Source organism: Schistocerca nitens, chromosome 6, assembly GCF_023898315.1.
Source record: "Schistocerca nitens isolate TAMUIC-IGC-003100 chromosome 6, iqSchNite1.1, whole genome shotgun sequence".
Classification (NCBI taxonomy): domain Eukaryota; kingdom Metazoa; phylum Arthropoda; class Insecta; order Orthoptera; family Acrididae; genus Schistocerca; species Schistocerca nitens.
The window spans coordinates 122,315,353-122,333,286 of NC_064619.1; positions in this window are offsets into that span (position 1 = coordinate 122,315,353).

A 17,934-nucleotide genomic window follows, 5' to 3' on the forward strand; every position below is an offset into this window, starting at 1 on the left:
ATATTGTCTGTCTGTACCTGTTTAACAGATACCTTTCATGTTGGCACAATCTCTCTAAGATAGTTGGAGAAAGTCAAAAGACAGTAGAATAGTTAAAGAGGAAGAAATAGGCTCATAAAACACTAAAGTGAGGGGGGGGGGGGAACAAGCAATTAATTCAGAGCTCGGCGGTCATCACCTCACCTATCGGCAAAGAGGGCAGATTATCCTCAGGACTTCAACATTTTTATTGTATCAAAGTTGTAAAGTCCTTTTTCATGTCCTGTTTTGGGACTGATCAGAAATACTGCTTTGGACTGTAGCATCCCTATTATCTTGAAAGGTCCAGGATATTTTTGGAAAAACTTACTTACCTGTTTCCTTATATTCAAGTTCTGAGGCAAAAATCATAATCCTGTGTTAGATGTAGATATTTTGCATCTAAGTTCCTATTTAGTGTTTTCTAATTCTTTCCATAATTTCTGTAAATCAATCTTATTATTAATAGTACTGCCCACAGAATTACAGATAACACTGTCGATCTCTACTTTTTCATGTACTTTTTGCTCTACTATTTCTTCTAGATGCTTCTCCAAATCAGTTAAAGTGTTTGGAATGCTGGAAATTTCAATAAGTTTTTTATTTAGTTCTAATATTTCTGACCTATCTTGAGTCTCTGAGATTTGATTACATATAGTTAACTAACTGCTCAAAGATGATTTCTCTGACTGTGTCATCATTTAGATTTTTAAACCGTATTTTCTCTTCCTTTCTAACAGTATCACAATGATCGACTATTTTCATTTTGAACTTGTTAGGTAAATTAGCTAAGGTTCCTTCTAATTTGGAAATTTTATCTATTTCTGTGGCTAAATCATCTATTTTTTTATTATTTTGAGGTAGTTCATCTAATTGCTCCATTTTATTAGACACTCACCTAGTTTATTTGCTTGTTCATCTGGTTTTGCTAATGCTTTAAATTTAACTAGAATTTCTGCTAAGAACTTACAATCTGCACTTATAGTCGTGATAGACATGTAATCTAAATTATGATGCAGCTTAAGCGTATATCACACTAAAAACCTTCATTGTTTATCAACATCTTTACACCATCACCTAATGATATTCAATGTCGTATACAATCAATTATTTCAGATTAAATGACTAAACATCCTGTTATGGTCCCTACATGAGGCTTTTTTCTTGTTGTGGGTTGATTTTAAGTGATCGATGTATTGCAAGATACCGAGTCTTTACTGTTCCCTGTAATAACAGTTACCTTCTTTTCTGAATTTCCTGGGTGCCATCTTGTTTTCTCGTGACGATGTGGTTCTGCTATACAGTGCCACGTTTTTTACCATTGACTTCATTTCCGATTGCAGAGGGCCAAGGGCTATAAGAGAGCTTGCATTTAAGCAATTCACTACAAAATCACCAAACACAGTTTCTGTAATTCTTCTGTATTGAAATGTTCTCAACTCACAAGAGCTGATAATTAAGAAAGCTTTTCAAACATTTTCATGTATGATACTTCGGTGCTTGACCAAAAGTGAGTTCATACTTAATTTGAGATAGCTTAGGATAGAGTCTATATAACAACATTCATTTTTTTTGCTGCTCTACCATTGTAGTCAGGTCCCTTCTTTGAAGTCCACTGCACCCCCAAAGCATGACTGCAAAGTGCACACGACCACTCAATGGTCAATCCAAAGTACAAATCCGTAGTCACTTTCTATCCTGTGCCAACATTATTCTATCTCATATCTGCACATAAATTGCAACAAACTCGGGCACAGTAGATGCTCTTTAATTACGGTCATGTTTTTCAACGTGCACATCTTTCATCCACTACACTTTATAGCAACAACCTACCACTACAGAAAACATTCTTACACTGTTGAGCTTTCTTACAATAACCAAGCTTTCAGTTTCTGGATGCAATTCCAGAGGACTATTCTGTGAAGCCCTCTAATTTGTGTTTGTTTCAGTGATCTCTACTGCCCCACCACACCTGTACCATAGAGAGATTTGTTTTTGTGTTTGTGAGGTTCCAAGGTGTTCCCATGAACAGCTGGGGATCTATAAATCTACCCACGCCGAGCCCTCTGTTTGCAGAAGGTTTGCACGGCTTGCCCTGTAATGACTGTTTTGTCTCAACAGTAATCCACCCAATTGGCAGGCAGCTCCTCTTGAGATTGAGGGTAATTTTTAAAAATTTTTGTTACGTACATTGGTCCTATCTTTGCAATCTCAGTAGTTAAGCCATGACCCTGACTCTCCAAGACACACTATGCTGCATCATCGTGCCTCACTGTAGTCGTTGAACCATGTCCCGAGCTTAACGTAAGACAAGGCACGTGGAGCCAACCAGCTCACATCTCTGTAACCTTCGATATCTTACACCCGTAGCCAGCCCTCACTGGCTGAACTTCTGGGGGTAATATATAGGGCAGCCAGGTTTGGCTTACAGCATGGAAAGGGAAACAGTACTACAAAAACTTGAAGACCTGTGTTCCACAGTCATTTGCTCACAAATGAGTTTTAAGCCATCTCTGAGGGTGGATACTTTCTTTTTATTGTATTCCAGAACTCTTTACCTTTGTTATCAGGAAGCTTCATACTGTTTATTGTTAATTGCTTGCAGTATGAACCATGGACCTTGCCGTTGGTGGGGAGGCTTGCGTGCCTCAACGATACAGATAGCCGTACGTAGGTGCAACCACAACGGAGGGGTATCTGTTGAGAGGCTAGACAAATGTGTGGTTCCTGAAGAGGGGCAGCAGCCTTTTCAGCAGTTGCAGGGGCAACAGTCTGGATGATTGACTGATATGGCCTTGTAACATTAACCAAAACGTCCTTGCTGTTGTGGTACTGCGAACGGCTGAAAGCAAGGGGAAACTACAGCAGTAATTTTTCCCGAGGCATGCAGCTTTACTGTATGGTTAAATGATGATGGTGTCCTCTTGGGTAAAATATTCCGGAGGTAAAACAGTCCCCCATTCGGATCTCCGGGCGGGGACTACTCAAGAGGACGTCGTTATCAGGAGAAAGAAAACTGGCATTATACAGATCGGAGCGTGGAATGTCAGATCCGTTAATCGGGCAGGTAGGTTAGAAAATTTAAAAAGGGAAATGGATAGGTTAGAGTTAGATATAGTGGGAATTAGTGAAGTTCGGTGGCAGGAGGAACAAGACTTCTGGTCAGATGAATACAGGGTTATAAATACAAAATCAAATAGGGGTAATGCAGGAGTAGGTTTAATAATGAATAAAACAATAGGAGTGCGGGTAAGCTACTACAAACAGCATAGTGAACGTATTATAGTGGCCAAGATAGACATGAAGCCCATGCCTACTACAGTAGTACAAGTTTATATGCCAACTAGCTCTGCAGATGACGAAGAAATTGAAGAAATGTATGATGAGATAAAAGAAATTATTCAGGTAGTGAAGGGAGACGAAAATTTAATAGTCATGGGTGACTGGAATTCGACAGTAGGAAAAGGGAGAGAAGGAAACATAGTAGGTGAATATGGATTGGGGCTAAGAAATGAAAGAGGAAGCCGTCTGTTAGAATTTTGCACAGAGCATAACTTAATCATAGCTAACACTTGGTTCAAGAATCATAAAAGAAGGTTGTATGCATGGAAGAATCCTGGAGATACTAAAAGGTATCAGATAGATTATATAATGGTAAGACAGAGAGTTAGGAACCAGGTTTTAAATTGTAGGACATTTCCAGGGGCAGATGTGGACTCTGACCACAATCTATTGGTTATGAACTGTAGATTAAAACTGACGAAATTGCAAAAAGGTGGGAATTTAAGGAGATGGGACCTGGATAAACTGACTAAACCAGAGGTTGTACAGAGGTTCAGGGGGAGCATAAGGGAACAATTGACAGGAATGGGGAAAAGAAATACAGTAGAAGAAGAATGGGAAGCTCTGAGGGATGAAGTAGTAAAGGCAGCAGAGGATCAAGTAGGTAAAAAGACGAGGGCTAGTAGAAATCCTTGGGTAACAGAAGAAATATTGAATTTAATTGATGAAAGGAGAAAATATAAAAATGCAGTAAATGAAGCAGGCAAAAAGGAATACAAACGCCTCAAAAATGAGATCGACAGGAAGTGCAAAATGGCTAAGCAGGCATGGCTAGAGGACAAACGTAAGGATGTGGAGGCTTATCTCACTAGGGGTAAGATAGATACTTCCTACAGGAAAATTAAAGAGAGCTTTGGAGAAAAGAGAACCACTTGTATGAATATCAAGAGCTCAGATGGAAACCCAGTTCTAAGCAAAGAGGGGAAAGCAGGAAGGTGGAAGGAGTATATAGAGGGTCTATACAAGGGCGATGTACTTGAGGACAATATTATGGAAATGGAAGAGGATGTAGATGAAGATGAAATGGCAGATACGATACTGCGTGAAGAGTTTGACAGAGCACTGAAAGACCTGAGACGAAACAAGGCCCCGGGAGTAGACAACATTCCATTGGAACTACTGACGGCCTTGGGAGAGCCAGTCCTGACAAAACTCTACCATCTGGTGAGCAAGATGTAGAGACAGGCGAAATACTCTCAGACTTCAAGAAGAATATAATAATTCCAATACCAAAGAAAGCAGGTGTTGACAGATGTGAAAATTACCGAACTATCAGTTTAATAAGTCACAGCTGCAGAATACTAATGCAAATTCTTTACAGACGAATGGAAAAACTGGTAGAAGCGGACCTCGGGGAAGATCAGTTTGGATTCAGTAAAGATGTTGGAACACGTGAGGCAATAGTAACCTTACGACTTATCTTAGAAGAAAGATTAAGAAAAGGCAAACCTACGTTTCTAGCATTTGTAGACTTAGAGAAAGCTTTTGACAATGTTGACTGGAATACTCTCTTTCAAATTCTAAAGGTGGCAGGGGCAAAATACAGGGAGCAAAAGGTTATTTAGAGTTTGTACAGAAACCAGATGGCAGTTATAAGAGTCGAGGGGTATGAAGGGGAAGCAGTGGTTGGGAAGGGAGTGAGACAGGGTTGTAGCCTATCCCCGATGTTATTCAATCTGTATATTGAGCAAGCAATAAAGGAAACAAAAGAAAAGTTAGGAGTAGGTATTAAAATCCAGGGAGAAGAAATAAAAACTTTGAGGTTTCACCGATGACATTGTAATTCTGTCAGAGACAGCAAAGGACTTGGAAGAGCAGTTGAACGGAATGGATGGTGTCTTGAAAGGAGGATATAAGATGAACATCAACAAAAGCAAAACGAGGATAATGGAATGTAGTCGAATTAAGTCGGGTGATGTTGAGGGTATTAGATTAGGAAATGAGACACTTAAAGTAGTAAAGGAGTTTTGCTATTTGGGGAGCAAAATAACTGATGATGGTCGAAGTAGAGAGGATATAAAATGTAGACTGGCAATTGCAAGGAAAGCGTTTCTGAAGAAGAGAAATTTGTTAACATCGAGTATAGATTTAAGTGTCAGAAAGTCGTTTCTGAAAGTATTTGCATGGAGTGTAGCCATGTATGGAAGTGAAACATGGACAATAAATAGTTTGGACAAGAAGAGAATAGAAGCTTTCGAAATGTGGCGCTACAGAACAATGTTGAAGATTAGGTGGGTAGATCACGTAACTAATGAGGAGGTATTGAATAGGATTGGGGAGAAGAGAAGTTTGTGACACAACTTGACAAGAAGAAGGGATCGGTTGGTAGGACATGTCCTGAGGCATCAAGGGATCACAAATTTAGCATTGGAGGGCAGCGTGGATGGTAAAAATCGTAGAGGGAGACCAAGAGATGAATACACTAAGCAGATTCAGAAGGATGTAGGTTGCAGTAGGTACAGGGAGATGAAGGAGCTTGCTCAGGATAGATTAGCATGGAGAGCTGCATCAAACCAGTCTCAGGACTGAAGACCACAACAACAACATGGTAGTTTTCTCGATCCGTATACCCTGTTTTGAGATTTCAGCTAATTCTCCCTCTTCTTGTGTTGCAATTTACTACAAGCCATTTTCCCTTCCCGTTTGCAGCCATTTCCCTTTGGCGAGTCTGTTACTTCCAAGAGAAGTTGACTTTTTTAATCAAAAGGTTTGCAAGTTGAGAGTTGAATAAAAATTGCCTTCTGTCAAACAATGTCCTGTATTGAGGAGTTGTTTTAGAAAAGTCATAAAGACTTGTGAAAATGCTGTGATTTCCTCAAACCCTTATATAATTTTGTTCCATTTATTAAATACTGTATAAATGACGAAATGTTTTCACTTCTTGAGTCACACAATACAATACCTTTAAACCACTTCGATATTATAATTTGGACACAGCCAAGACGATGCTTGTAAAGAAGTAAACTTTGATCTTCAAAATGCTTCTTTATTTTGCAATAGCTTTAGGAGGGGTTAATTTGTTGAAAGAGCTGTGTGGATATATTTTTCTTTGTTGATAAATTTAGTTTCGTTTCTGTACAACATGTTTCACTATCATAATGCCAAGAAGTATTTATATGGTTCTTCAAACACAAGGGAGAAATGAATCATCACTAAGCTGACTGCATACCTAATATCTTTGTGTCTTATCCAGTAAAGTGACATCAGATACTTATTAAAACGAGTGTGTGCTGTACTTCCATCACATGTGACACTGATGTACAGGTAGACAGAAATGGTGGTGGCAAAATCATTTAGTTAAAATCGACATTATATTATACAGTAATGTCTTAAGCTCATTTCACTATTAGACTAATACCAACTTTGACTGTAGTATGTCAGATGCTCTTGGGCCAAACTTACATGTGATTGCCTTGTTACTATTTGTGACAGTCTTTTTGTTGGGCGTATTTGCGACTTAGCATTTCCACTATATGGTGAATGGAAACTTTCCTTTTCATAATATTGTTACATTCCATCCTGGATTTTCCATTGTTTGATCATTACTGTCATTCACATTTTTAATATGTGTGACAGCTATTGTAAATTTTTACTGATGTCACTGTGTAGAGAACCATTTTATGTTTGTACTAATGGAGCAACTGACATTGCCCAATGTGACAAAGCTGGTCAAGTGAGCAATTTGACGATTTGAAGATGAGTTCAGTGCCCTGCAAAGTCTTTTCTGTATCCCCCAAGCAAAGGGATATAAGAGCTTGACAAAAAGAAACTGTGTAGTTTCTCTACCAGAAGCAGCACCCTCCTTCCACACCAGGAAGAATGAAGTCATTCTCTGTCCAAAGCGAGTGCCATCTTCATTATTGTATAAGGATCGTGGAAAACAAAGTACTGCTTTGGACGGTTGAAGATCACTCCCACAGGAACAGATTTGGGATATGTAATTAAATATAGGAAAATATGGCGGAGGAAGACTTGTAAACTCATTGGAGGGCCAGTGAGCTATATTAGACCTCATCCAAGCATCAGGAGGAGGAAATAACAAAGCTGGCTTTGGCAAAGAGTCTGTTCTGATGTTTCCGGCTTAGCTGATAGTGGGTGAAAAAATTCTTGTTTTTATTACAGATCATGTTTCCTATAATTACTTGCTCAGTGACCAATATAAAGAGCACTGAATTGCATGTTTAAGTGTGTACCATATGGGAAAGGCCCTGATGGAACTTTCATCTAAACTTGCAAGACAGCAACTGAGTGATAGAATATTCTGACAAAGGTGTAGCAACACTTTCTGACAGTCATGGTGACATGAGCACTCTCTTCAGTTATCTTCGTACTGGTAATTTAAATCTTGCCCGAATGCACATCATACTTAGTGGGTTAAACAAAGACATAACAGTTTTGCTTTTATGAGAAGATAAATCACATAAAAAATGAATGTTCACATAGAATATCAACTTCCACAAGACTTCAACATTCTTTGTACTGTCTCCTTTGGCCACCTGAAGCACTATGAGATGTAACTGCCTGGTCAGTCAAGAAGGTAAGCTAAGTGCAGCACTGACTTGCCAATACAGGTAATATTGTATCTCACCCAGCTTTTCAGTGGTGCAGCAACAATTTTACACCAGTAGAATACTATGAGGGTGATTTGATAAGTCTCTGAAATTTCCATGAAAGACTGGAACATTTTTGTTGTACTTTCATTGTTGGTAAACTTGGTTATTTCAAGGATCTTACAAAGAATTTCAACAATGTACAAGGTACAATTTATTGTTGACAACTGTCTGAATTGGCCAGTGTGTCAATAGTGATTGAATGTGGAGAAAAGAGAGCTTCATGCTGTTATAAAAAATTTTTCATTTGAAGGGTTAGACTGCTGCACAAATCAGAATATAATTGCACAAAGTTCACATGGACCCTACATCATCATTGAAGATCAGCTACTTCTGGATTAATGAATTTAAACGACGTCAGACAAGCACCGAAGATGAAGCACGCTTCCAATTGAGGTCACCACAAAGGAAACGAGTGACAAATTCCATAATATGGTAATGCAAGACTGCCAAATAAAAATTAATGAGATTGCCGAGGCTGTAGGCATCTCAACTGAGTAAATGTGTAGTGTTCAGTATGGAAAATTGGCTGTGAGATGCTGTGTGCAAGGCTGGTGCCGCGAATGCTCACAGTTGACCAAACGTGCATCTGGCACAATGTCTCAACATAATGTGTGGCGAAGTTTAATCACTATCTGCAAGATTTTTTGCACCAACTTGTGACTGATGATGAAACCTGGATTCATTATTACGCACCAGAGTCAAAATGGCAGTCATAACATAATGGGGTACCATCATTACTTGCTTTAAAAGACCAAGGTTGGTATAATGCACCACCCTATTCATTAGCAATAACAATAGCAAAAACGTATGAACTGGGTTTTGAACTGGTTCCTCATCCACTCTATTCACCAGACTTAGCCCCAAATGACTTCTTCCTGTTACCGTAACTTAAAACTTTGGTGTACTGGCAAGAAATTTTCATCAAATGAAGAAGTGATAGTTATAGTCAACGAGTATTTTGCAGAGTCTGACAGAACCTATTTTCCAATGGGATGAAAAAGATGGAGCATCATGCGTTTTTTATGAAACAAACGTTTTTTTTTTTGCTTTTTTACCAGACTTATCAAATCACCTTTGCATAGCACACTTTGACAAATTGTTGAATGGAGATCTTTGAGATTTATCATCACAATGTGAGTTCCCTTCATTTCACACATGCTTACTGAAAATGGTAGGAGAATGCTGACTGATCAAATGGAGCCCTTAGCTGCCCCCCCCCCCCAAAAAAAAAAAAAAAAGCAGCTAGAAAACATTTACAGTTTGGCACACTTTCACTGAAACTAAGTTACCAAGAAACGTGATGGAACTTGAAATACATCAATCATATAACACTGAGTCATCAATTAAACAACAGCGAGATACACTGTGAAGAAATTAATGGAATAAACTACTACTCTTGTTATATGGAACTAGAATGAATTACAGATGAGTTTATTTGCAATAGAAGGAAAATATGGACACATGCATAAGTTAAATCTTAATAGTATTTTGCAAAAAAGTATGCAAAACAGAGATAACTTGGAACAATGGATCCCTAATCAGTCTATGTTGTTCTCTCTCACTATTCATCATTTTGCTCAATAATATAACATCTGGCTCCAAAAACCAAAATTTATATAAATTTTTATAGGGCTGCATCTCATACAACCTGGAAATTAGAAAATTTGTTTATGTTTTAAGCATTTGTAAACCATGGAGGCAGAAGATGCTAATCTGATGCAAATACAAGAGGAAACTGAGAAATTGGCACACTGAATAATGCACAATGGGAATTTTGTATTTAAGGCTGGAAAACTATAGAAAAAGAAAGGAATGAGAAATGAGGTGGAGGCATAAGGGTTTTGTCAGCTCTTACACCTTGGCCTATAAAATTATGTCTACTGAACCCATTTCTTCAATCCAGTAGAGCTGCAGAAAATCTTAAAAAGCTGAGTCCTCTCACAAGGACTCACAATTGCCTACATATAACTCTTTATTCTTCCTAACTGACTCATGCATCCTTCTTTTCAACCTATTTCCCTATTTCTTCAATCTAGTAGAGCTGCAGAAAATCTTAAAAAGCCGAGTCCTCTCACAGGGACTCGCAATTGCCTACATATAACTCTTTATTCTTCCTGATTGACTCATGCATCCTTCTATTCAACCTATTTCCCTAAATACCCTCTTACAATCACTCTAGCTGTCCCAGCAGACTTAGAAGATCTGTTTATCACCATCCAGTTTCATCCTGAACTATAACTGCTTCATGTTTGAGGGCTAGATCTATCATTTAAGTGTAGCTGCTATAATAACCAGGATGACCCATCTCATATCAACCTTTTCATGAACCGCATGGAAGAGGCATTTCTCAACATCCAGAAGATGATTGCCTTGGCTCATCTAGATTCACGGTGAAGAATAACTTCTAAACTTTCTGCAAAAGCTTAGCTCCTTTTACCAACTGTTATTCACTGGGCCCTTTTCCAAATCCCCAACTCTTTTCTTAACATTGACTTTCACCTCACTGAAGTTTACATTCATATTCCAGACCATACACAACCAATATGTGACAGATGCCACCCATTCTACATCAAATGTTCCCATCCATACAGCCTATGCACAATTCCTCAACACCTAATCTACAACCTCTCCGTGGCTTTCCTCTTCTACAACTATATCACTGATCCTGCACACAAACAAATTTCCCAGATTCCAAAAAACTCAGAAGCATCCCACTTGTCACCCAGTAACAAACGATTTTCTCAAGTGATGCTTCGAAATGAGATCACCTCTTCCTGAGATCCTTCAGACACCACCAGCCAACTGTTGACTTCCATTGCCCCCTAAACACCATTACACCCTTCCCAGACCATTATTCCTACCACAAGATTATTACCCCTGCAAATGTTCTCACTGTTAAACCTGTCCTGAGCATCCACCCAGCTCCACCAATGTGAAACTACACAACCAAAGGCAGAGCTAAACGTAAAACAATGCATGTTGTTTACCAACATGTGTACACTGCACAACTTTTTACTCAGGAAAGAGTACCACTAACCTGATTTGAGTGTATAAATGGACACAGAACTACTCCCTGCACTGGGGTAACCCAGTGCCCAGTTGCTGAGCATGCTCTACAGTATTATGTTAATTGAGGTCATCCTCTGGCCTAAGACGTTGGAATATGAGCCCATTTGCTGACAGACATTTACACCCATCCTTTCCAGCTACCTAGAACTGTAGCACAGAGATCACACCTTGCGGGTTGACCAGGGACAACCTGCTTTGAGGCTCTGATACATGATACAGACACAGCATCATCCAGGCACTGCATCAGCAGGACTATTGTCCAAGCAAGGCCACCCTCTCCCCGCTGTTTTCTTTCCTAAGCAAGGAGGGAAGAGGAGGCACAAGTAAAGCACAGCTACCACAACAGAAGTACCACACTCAATCACCACAGTGGCCTTCTTGGTGTTGAGACAGCATCAGAGCAGGATTAAAACTTGAGCTATTGAAGATTATTAGCCTCATCTTCATCAGGAGATGATTGTTTGCTGTTAGCAAAATCTGCTTCTCTTATAGTTGCATTCACATTTGTCTTTAGTCAGGGAATATCACTTGGAATTCTAATTTCTATAGGCAGTGTGACAATCACCTGGAAAGCGGGATTCACTTGCGTTTATGCAGGAAATTGGCAATATCACAACATGCCGACCTCCTATGATTGAGGGGGAAAGGGGAAGGGATACTACCCCCAGTATCACACCTTTGAAGATGTTCTGTCTCATGTGCTCACTTCCAGGCACCACTCAGATTAAAACCTTCATCTCTGTTAAAACTGTCACTGCACATGCAAATTTCCTCTGCTTCTTTTATCACAAAATTCCAGCAAGTTGATGTGTGGGAGAAGACTTCCATTTACTCAAAGTTGACCTTCTGCCCTCCCATAAGTCTGCGGTCTGCTATCACTGATTTATCAAGATCTCTATACTTTATGTAGCGTTTATGTTATGCGCAGCACTCGGTTACAGTGTGGACTGTCTGTCTTATGTAATTTTTTAACACACTCACATGGCATATTGTAAAACGTACTTTCCAACCAGTCTGCCATTCACTGGGTACAGCAAATTGTTAATTTTCTGCAGAAGTCAGAATACTGATTTAACATCAGAATTATATGATATGTGCCCAATTTTGCTTGACACTGCTCAGTAGAATGCAAGGAATGGTGCAGGTTTATCTTCTTTTGTTGGCTGGATTGGTTTGTGCCCACATTTACCAGTGAGTGCAGCTCTATTGTGATGTGGTCTGTGTCCATTTTCCCTGAAAACATTGTGAAGGTGTTTCAAGTCAGATCTGAGGTGATCAAGGTCTGAAACTGTCAGCATTCTATGATCTGAACACCAGATTTTATATGAGGATGCGGCAGCAAAAAAATTTCGAAGTCAGTTCTGTTGGCTGCTCTTCATCCAGGGGTTGTACCACCACGCATCTCCTAAGAGGCCAGTGTTGCAATCAAAATTGGGCACCATTCAGAAAATCCGACAATGCAGCATAATTGGGTCCAGTCATGGTTCTATCTTTTTCTGAATAATATGGAGAATTAGTCCTTAGGAATCCCAGAAACAGTGAGCATCACCTTATCAGCTGATAAAATGGTACTTGCCTTCTTCGGTACACTTTCACCAGCCTTTGTCCATTATGGAAGTTGACAGAAAGCTAACAGCGGTTCAAGCCACACTTATTCCTGTGTTTTCTTTGCAGGAAAAAACAACACCCGTTGTCATACTAACTGTTCGTATACATTATGGTCTTCATTTCTGGTTCTGCTCTTTTAACTCAAATGCCTTTTGTGTGTGTGTGTTTCCTGCAAACTCCGAAAATACCAACTTAGTATAAAAAACCACCTAGCAGTGCTTATTTATTTGTACTACTTCTTGTGTTAGAGGGGACATAAAGTGTCATGTGGTCTTCAGCTTGATGCAAATGCTTCAATTTGACGTGTCACTTTGTTGGCTTTTCTGTCAATTTTTCTGCTTTTTTTTTATCCATACAACTTTTCCTTTGGCCTCTTGATGGTGAGTAGACTTAGTTCCACAAAAGTGTTGTGGTTACCCAGAATCAAATCTGTGACCTATGCATTAGTAGTCAGCAATGTAACAAAATGAGGAAGGTAACCTTCTTTGTTGGTGTTTGTACTGAGGAAGATAGGCACAGAATTGTTATTAATGCTGTGGGGGATATACTTTGCAATAACTGTGTTACTTCACTATGTTTATGGGAACATGCTGTACTGCTTCTTTGTACTCCTGGCATGTAGTGGTATTTCACTGCACCAGCTGTAGTTTCTGTTTGGTGTGAAATATACCCTCAAACCCCACCAAACAACTGTGTTTTTAAAGGTTCCTCAGAAGTATCTTTACCACAAAGTAGTTTCTCAAAGGGGCTTGGGAAGAATTCATATCACAAAATTATTGTCTTTTGTGGTCCGTATGACGCATACTTACCGAAAACATAGTGGTATCCCAAACGTTAGGAATATGTTACCAACTCTGGATGTACCTGATATGTTGTGGTAGTACACTGCAACAAGTGCACGTAAACTGTTACAACAATCAGTTTGTTTGCTGTGGGATCACTGCTGTTGGAACACACTACTGCATTTTTGCAGTATATGTTATTGTTACATGTATATTGAGCAAGCAGTAAAGGAAACAAAAGAAAAATTCGAGGTAGGTATTAAAGTCCATGGAGAAGAAATAAAAACGTTGAGGTTCGCCGATGACATTGTAATTCTGTCAGAGACAGCAAAGGACTTGGAAGAGCAGTTGAACTGAATGGACAGCGTCTTGAAAGGAGGATATAAGATGAACATTAACAAAAGCAAAACAAGGATTCGAATTAAGTCGGGTGATGCTGAGGGAATTAGATTAGGAAATGACACACTTAATGTAGTAAAGGAGTTTTGCTATTTGGGGAGCAAAATAACTCATGATGGTCGAAGTAGTGAGGATATAAAATGTAGACTGGCAATGGCAAGGAAAGCGTTTCTGAAGAAGAGCAATTTGTTAACATCGAGTATTGGTTTAAGTGTCAGGAAGTCATTTCTGAAAGTATTTGTATGGAGTGTAGCCATGTATGGAAGTGAAACATGGACGATAAATAGTTTGGACAAGAATAAAATAGAAGCTTTTGAAATGTGGTGCTACAGAAGAATGCTGAAGATTAGATGGGTAGATCGCATAACTAATGAGGAGATACTGAATAGAATTGGGGAGAACAGAAGTTTGTGGCACAACTTGACCAGAAGAAGGGATTGGTTGGTAGGACATGTTCTGAGGCATCAAGGGATCACAAATTTAGCATTGGAGGGCAGCATGGAGGGTAAAAATTGTAGAGGGAGACCAAGAGATGAATACACTAAGCAGATTCAGAAGGATGTAGGTTGCAGTAAGTACTGGGAGATGAAGAAGCTTGAACAGGACAGAGTAGCATGGAGAGCTGCATCAAACCAGTCTCAGGACGGAAGACAACAACAACAACAACAACAACTTGTATTTGCTCATGACTTTACTGTGTGTAAACAAAGTTTGCTTTCACAGTGTGGTAAGTAAACATTAATACTAATTACAAATATAACTTAAAAATTAGTTTATGATTTAATGTTCATCTCACAAGCATTCATTACTTTTTGTGGCAAAAATGTAAAAGAAGCAAACCTATACAAGGAAATAGAGGACAGAAGAAGCAGTGGAATTGATATTTCCTGGCAGATTAAAACTGTGTGCCAGACCAAGACTCGAACTTGAGATCTTTGCCATTCGCGGACAAGTGCTCTACCATCTGAGGGCTACCCAAGCACGACTCACACCCTGTCCTCACAGCTTTACTTCCGCCAGTACCTCGTCTCCTACTTTCCAACTTCACAGAAGCTCTACTGTGAACCTTGTAGAACTAGCACTCCTGGAAGAAAGGATATTGCAGAGATGTGGCTTAGCCACAGCCTGGGGGATGTTTCCAGAATGAGATATTCACTCTGGAGCAGAGTGTGCACTGATATGAAACTTCCTGGCAGATGATTAAAACTGTGTGCCGGATCGAAACTCGAACCGAGTCTCGGTCCGGCACACAGTTTTAATCTGCCAGGAAATTTCATATCAGTGCACACACTGCTGCAGAGTCAAAATCTCATTCTAGTAAGTGATGAAGTTACAGAAAATGAATTCATTGTAGGCCTTGTACAGGACACTGATCTGTGTCTGGTTCCACAACTCGATATCAATAACAGTGCAGACAGTTCCTGTCCTATGGACACTGGGTTTCTAGTCACAGTACCATAAGTGTAGAAAAGTCATTGGTAGAAGAGAAATGGTCAGGTGACACTTCTGCTCTTCTGTTTTCGACTTGCTTGACATTGATACACAAGGAGAACCAGTTGTCATATCACCCACTGACAAAACACAGCACAGAGAGAGACTACTTCCTTCCTTATTTACCACTGAGATGTGAAGAGCATGTGATTCGGCAGACAAATGCATATGCAGAGCAATTTACACAAAAACGGCAATCTGTTCAGATTGTAAGTCAGGCGATAAACAACTGGACAAATTTATCAGCAGATGAGTTAAAAGGCTTGGATTGGTACAAATATCCTGATGGGTATTATTGTGTACAAGTTTATATGCCAACTAGCTCTGCAGATGATGAAGAAATTGATGAAATGTATGACGAGATAAAAGAAATTATTCAGGTGGTGAAGGGAGACGAAAATTTAATAGTCATGGGTGACTGGAATTCGTCAGTAGGAAAAGGGAGAGAAGGAAACATAGTAGGTGAATATGGATTGGGGGGAAGAAATGAAAGAGGAAGCCGCCTTGTAGAATTTTGCACAGAGCATAACTTAATCATAGCTAACACTTGGTTCAAGAATCATAAAAGAAGGTTGTATACCTGGAAGAATCCTGGAGATACTAAAAGGTATCAGATAGATTATATAATGGTAAGACAGAGATTTAGGAACGAAGTTTTAAATTGTAAGACGTTTCCAGGGGCAGATGTGGATTCTGACCACAATCTATTGGTTATGAACTGCAGATTGAAACTGAAGAAACTGCAAAAAGGTGGGAATTTAAGGAGATGGGACCTGGATAAAATGAAAGAACCAGAGGTTGTACAGAGTTTCAGGGAGAGCATAAGGGAACAATTGACAGGAATGGGGGAAAGAAATACAGTAGAAGAAGAATGGGTAGCTCTGAGGGATGAAGTAGTGAAGGCAGCAGAGGATCAAGTAGGTAAAAAGACGAGGGCTAATAGAAATCCTTGGGTAACAGAAGAAATATTGAATTTAATTGATGAAAGGAGAAAATGTAAAAATGCAGTAAATGAAGCAGGTAAAAAGGAATACAAACGTCTCAAAAATGAGATCGACAGGAAGTGCAAAATGGCTAAGCAGCGATGGCTAGAGGACAAATGTAAGGATGTAGAGGCTTGTCTCACTAGGGGTAAGATAGATACTGCCTACAGGAAAATTAAAGAGACCTTTGGAGAGAAGAGAACCACTTGTATGAATATCAAGAGCTCAGATGGCAACCCAGTTCTAAGCAAAGAAGGGAAGGCAGAAAGGTGGAAGGAGTATATAGAGGGTTTATACAAGGGCGATGTGCTTGAGGACAATATTATGGAAATGGAAGAGGATGTAGATGAAGACGAAATGGGAGATAAGATACTGCGTGAAGAGTTTGACAGAGCACTGAAAGACCTGAGTCGAAACAAGGCTCCAGGAGTAGACAACATTCCATTAGAACTACTGATGGCCTTGGGAGAGCCAGTCATGACAAAACTCTACCATCTGGTGAGCAAGATGTATGAGAAAGGCGAAATACCCTCAGACTTCAGGAAGAATATAATAATTCCAATACCAAAGAAAGCAGGTGTTGACAGATGTGAAAATTACCGAACTATCAGTTTAATAAGTCACAGCTGCAGAATACTAATGCAAATTCTTTACAGACGAATGGAAAAACTGGTAGAAGCGGACCTCGGGGAAGATCAGTTTGGATTCAGTAAAGATGTTGGAACACGTGAGGCAATAGTAACCTTACGACTTATCTTAGAAGAAAGATTAAGAAAAGGCAAACCTACGTTTCTAGCATTTGTAGACTTAGAGAAAGCTTTTGACAACGTTAACTGGAATACTCTCTTTCAAATTCTGAAGGTGGCAGGGGTAAAATACAGGGAGCGAAAGGCTATTTACAATTTGTACAGAAACCAGATGGCAGTTATAAGAGTCGAGGGGCATGAAAGGGAAGCAGTGGTTGGGAAAGGAGTGAGACAGGGTTGTAGCCTCTCCCCGATGTTATTCAATCTGTATATTGAGCAAGCAGTAAAGGAAACAAAAGAAAAATTTGGAGTAGGTATTAAAATTCATGGAGAAGAAGTAAAAACTTTGAGGTTTGCCGATGACATTGTAATTCTGTCAGAGACAGCAAAGGACTTGGAAGAGCAGTTGAACGGAATGGACAGTGTCTTGAACATCAACAAAAGCAAAACGAGGATAATGGAATGTAGTCAAATTAAATTGGGTGATGCTGAGGGGATTAGATTTGGAAATGAGACACTTAAAGTAGTAAAGGAGTTTTGCTATTTAGGGAGCAAAATAACTGATGATGGTCGAAGTAGAGAGGATATAAAATGTAGACTGGCAATGGCAAGGAAATCGTTTCTGAAGAAGAGAAATTTGTTAACATCAAGTATAGATTTAAGTGTCAGGAAGTCGTTTCTGAAAGTATTTGTATGGAGTGTAGCCATGTATGGAAGTGAAACATGGACGATAACCAGTTTGGACAAGAAGAGAATAGAAGCTTTCGAAATGTGGTGCTACAGAAGAATGCTGAAGATAAGGTGGGTAGATCACGTAACTAATGAGGAGGTATGGAATAGGATTGGGGAGAAGAGGAGTTTGTGGCACAACTTGACTAGAAGA